General features: G+C 36.8%; 2 protein-coding genes across 3 annotated transcripts in view; one reads left to right on the forward strand and one right to left on the reverse strand.

The window, feature by feature from the left end:
- LOC307252008 (equilibrative nucleoside transporter 2-like) overlaps positions 1 to 1099 on the forward strand; it is a 13936-nt gene extending 12837 nt beyond the window's left edge. For both annotated transcript variants that reach the window (XM_080029533.1, XM_080029534.1), the window contains one exon: positions 1 to 1099. This exon is cut by the window's left edge and continues 279 nt beyond it. The gene's annotated coding sequence lies outside the window, so the exon portion shown is untranslated.
- Positions 1100 to 2938: 1839 nt separating this feature from the next.
- aftpha (aftiphilin a) overlaps positions 2939 to 5000 on the reverse strand; it is a 22348-nt gene continuing 20286 nt past the window's right edge. Inside the window, exon 12 of the mRNA XM_080029843.1 lies at positions 2939 to 5000. This exon is cut by the window's right edge and continues 677 nt beyond it. The gene's annotated coding sequence lies outside the window, so the exon portion shown is untranslated.

The raw sequence follows: 5000 nt of genomic DNA on the forward strand, positions 1-5000 counted from the left end.
ATTTTTGATTATACACACATCAATGTACACTTTTAAAAATCCCCCAAAAAGGCACTTAAACGATTTCATAATTTAGTTTGATGACAAATAATGTGATTCTAAAGATGTCCAAATTAATATTTATTTTCCTCGTCACAGAAATACTGTACAATTTGTTTTTATATTTAAAAAAAAAATATGAACAATTATAAATAAATTGCGGTTACATTCAAGCCATCAGCTGTTGATTCTACTGCTCAGAAAAAAAACCTGCACGTACAGCAGAAGGTATAAAATCCATGTGCCATCACTGAAGGCTTTACCTCATGTAGATGCACCGACAGTGTTGTTGTAATTACTCAGAATTCCTCATTGGGGGCGACAGAAGTTACACACTACAGCTTTAATAGATAAATAAATACAATTATTAATTGATTGATTAGGATTAATTGGTGCCTTTGCCCTTTAAGATACAGTGGTGACATCACAGCTTTAGAGCGCTCCTATTGGCTACAAAGAAATCGGTGTGGACCAATGAGATTCTGGTTTGACACAAAGGTATAAGAAGTCACACACTGATTGGTTCATTTGTTTTCTATTTGTTTGGTTTTAATGTATTCATTGAACTGTTTTTATATTGTATCACTTGTAAAACATAAAGGTGCTCCGAGGAACTTTTGTCCAAAGGAATTCTAGCGCCCCCTTTGGACAAAAGCAGTAGTGTTTTTACCACGCCATACCCATGACAAAGGCATTAAGAAAAACTATTTAAAAATAGCAAAAAAAAATTCTTCTTTGCACTGATGGTCTCGTTTTGCTGTTACATGTAATTTATGATCATCAGAGGGAAAAATTTGACTGTTTCAGAAATATTTTAAAGTTCCTCGGAGCACCTTTAAAAAATCATTCTCTGGATTTTGAAGGTTTTTAAACTGTTATATGGGAATTGTTTCATTTTTGTATCTTTACTTTTACAGGTTGGAATGTTTGTACTTTGAAAATATCCTCTCTTGAGACATTTTGATATGACGACATTTGTGCTAAAATTGCTTATTTATGCTGTTTTTTTTTACCATGGTGATTTTTCATGCCTTTCATAATAAAATGCAGAAAATTGTCACTGTGTGTGTGTGTGTGTGTGTGTGTGTGTGTGTGTGTGTGTGTGTGTGTGTGTTTATTAGGGCTGTCAAGCGATTAAAAAAATGTATCTAATTAATTACAGGCTCTGTGATTAATTAATCTAAATCGCTGTATAGGCTACCGTTCGTCTCTCTCTCTCTCTATGAACTACTAGCGCCGGAAAAAAAAACAAGCAGGCTAAATGACGACTGTCTATCTCCCACAACAGAGCGATGCACTGCCACACAGGTGTGCATAACCTATGCCGACTCATTCAACATCGTCCTACTCATAGCCAAAAATAAACACACAAAGGAGAAAAAAAGACAGGCATATGCTAGGAAGAGTGAGAGGGGGCGGGTGTCCGTTAGATGATCGCAGCTAGCAAACAAAAGTGAGACACAGAGGAAGATTGAGAGTTGTTTTGAACCTACATTGTTAATTAGGCACCCAGCTAAATCAATGCACAGACACTGCGGAGAATAACATAAGACGTATTCCTACCTTCATGCTTATTTGCCCGGAGCAGCCCATAAAACGTCCATAGAGCCCTCTCTATGCTTCTTTCTTCATTCTTTAATCCAGTGCGGGCCGTGTCTGCAAACTACAGGTGCAGCTGCGCTATCGTCTCACCACTTTTGCACCGGGTCAAAGGGCAATGTAGAAGTGCGATTAATCTGCGTACATTTTTTTAATCGCGTTAATTTTTCTGTGATTAATTAATCGAAATTAACGCGTTAATTTGACAGCCCTAGTTTTTACGCAAACTCTGTATTGAAACATAATGAGGTTTAATATACAGTTTTTTTCACATGAGGGTCAAACATTTCAATAGAGTTTTTCTTAAAGCTGCAGCAAAGTTTAGAGAAATCCGATGGACCTGAACGCACCATGATGTGGACACAATCGCTTAAAACTACTGAAAAAAATATCTGCCCTGCGTTCCAAATCACAAACTCTTTCTTTTTACTACACTACATACTAAAGTACAGAAGAGTTTTAGTCTTTTTACTACACTACATACTAAAGTACAGAAGAGTTTTAGTCTTTTTACTACACTACATACTAAAGTACAGAAGAGTTTTAGTCTTTTTACTACACTACATACTAAAGTACAGAAGAGTTTTAGTCTTTTTACTACACTACATACTAAAGTACAGAAGAGTTTTAGTCTTTTTACTACACTACATACTAAAGTACAGAAGAGTTTTAGGGCCACAGACAGGAGAGAAAAGATAAAAATCAGATAAGGAAGATTTTGTTGAGAAATGTGGAGTTAGTGGAGCATTTATGCATTTTCAGCATACTGCAATTGACGTGCATGTATTGGGACATCCTAAATCTTTTTCTGGCATACTAAATAGTAGGGAAGTATGGGGATTGGAACGCAGTGCTGGTGTTCATACACAGCCTAGGCTCTGTAAACGAAAACAAAGGGTATGTGAACAAAAGGGGGCCGACCATATCTAGTAACATGCCCGTTTACAGAGCCTAGGCTGTGTATTAACACTGGTCACACAGTACAGACAGGAAGCGGATCATGAGGAGATATATATTCAATCATTTTGACAAAAAATGTATTTGGACAACAAGCGTTCTTCAAAAACACTTTACGAAAAGGACACAGAAACAGGGGCGCCCTTAGCTCAGTTGGTAGGGCGTCCCCCTCCATGGGCCTCGGCCAGCAGCGGACCCGGGTTCGATTCCAGCCCGCGGTCGTTCTCTGCATGTCACTCCCCTCTCTGCCCCATTTCAACTCTGTCTCTACACTATCAATAAAGCATAAAAATGCCAAAAAAAAGGACACAGAGACACGCAGAGAGAAGATAACTATTTTAATTTCTTGTGTACAACTAAAAGTAAAATGTACAGACGTCATCATGATAAGTCTCAGAGAACCCGGGCATGCTCAGATAACCGTTTCACAGGCTCTTCAAGTCATCCAAGAGGTTTGTTTCCATAGGAATTGTCCCGTACAATTTTTACAGTCCATAGTTTGTAACTGTACACACAGTCTAAAGCCACAGTGAAACTATGATTTATTTTTCTATTTATTATTACATCCATTTCATCTTTACAAAGTGCAAAATCCTCCGGAGACACACAGGGGGGGGGGGGGGAGGGGGGGTAAAGGAAGGGAGACGCGGGGGAGACAGTAGTATAGAGCAACAAAAAAACAGCACAAAAAATAATAATAAAAGAAAAAAATTAGAAAAAAAAATTAGAAAATAAAAGCACAAAATAATTAAAAGAACAAAAAAACATTAACAAAATAAAAGCACTTCATATTAGACATAGTTCATGTAACCCGACACATGAGCAGATATTGGTCCCTTAATTCCCTTCTGATGATGTGTGTCGACTTTCACCGCAGAGAAACTTTTATTCTTAGTGGTTTTCAAGCAAAAAATAAAAGTCCCGTTTTCAAACAATAATATTGACAAAGAAAAAGAGAAAGTATGGAAGAGCATGAGGGCCAAAATAGAGAGAGAAAAATAGAAGGATTTTTTTATTTTTTTGCTAATTTATTTTTCAAAACGTTGACAATAAAATAAACTCGATAACTGCACATAGAGAGCAATGTTATCAGTGGAGCTTAGAGGACGTCTGCTTTCAGTCAAATTGAGTTTGGAGCCCATTGTCTGTCTGTCTGTCTGTCTGCCTGTCTGTCTGCCTGTCTGTCTGCCTGCCTGTCTGCCTGCCTGTCTGCCTCATGACCATAGCAAAGATGAAGAAGTTTGGGTTTTAATAACTTTACTGCAGTCTGTAACTTTGACATTTGGACTTTTTTTCTTTTTGTGCCTAATGTCAAATACAAAATTCCTCCCATAATAATTTTCTCTCTACCGTGGCACCGATACTCAAAACGTAAGATAGACAGAAAGGACACAAGCAGTAAGCAACAACTGTGAAACAGCTTTAACATGGAATAGAAATGAGTTGATTCGGTGAAAGCTTCCCAGAAAATGAAGAAAAAAAGACAAAAATGAACAGTAATCCTTGGTTTTAAGTTGTCTAGATAGTTACTATGGACAGCAGCAGCAGCAGCTAGCAGGGCTGAGATGGGCATTTTAATTCATGTTAAAAATGAACTTTAAATTACAAATAAATGAAAAAGACAATAGTGGACAATAGCAGGTTAAAATCTACATTAAAAAGAAATATTAAAAAGGTGCTCTGAGGAACTTTTGTTTTTTGTTAATTCTAGCGCCCCCTTTGGACTAAAAGCGGTAGTGTTTTTACCACGCCAGCTGTTGTTCCTGGGTGAGCGTATACCCATGACAAAGGCATTAAGAAAAACTATATAAAAATAGCATTCTTTGCACTGATGGTCTCGTTTTGCTGTTACATGACATTTATGATCATCAGAGGAAAAAAATGAGACTGTTTCAGAAATATTTTAAAAGTTCCTTGTAGCAGCTTTTAACTAAGGCATTTTAAGACGTGACAACAGGGGGCAAAACATTCAGCTGGATTTTGCAGGCAGTGTGGCTTTAAGTCGATAAATATATATATATTTATATATATAGAGAGAGATTTATATTCATATTTATATATGTATATAATAAATGTAGTAATTTAAACATTTATTTCATCCATTCTCACTTCAGTTTGATTTTCAGAGCTTCAGCCTTCAGTGTATTTCCTTCACATAAACAGACACGAACAAACGCACAGAATTCACTCAACCACCGAGACGCAAAAATCATCCTTTTACAAACAAGATTTTCAGAATAAAACGAAGAAAAAAAATACAGAACTCATATAACATTTAATCCCTGATTATGTACACGATGATTTTTCCAAGATATGAACACAGACGCCCTAAACCTTCGGCTATAAATTAATTAATGATACGATCTCCTATTCTGTTTAATGTGCAGGCGGTCGAGCCTCAACAC

Source organism: Ammodytes marinus (assembly GCF_949987685.1).
Source record: "Ammodytes marinus genome assembly, chromosome: 6".
Lineage (NCBI taxonomy): Eukaryota > Metazoa > Chordata > Actinopteri > Uranoscopiformes > Ammodytidae > Ammodytes > Ammodytes marinus.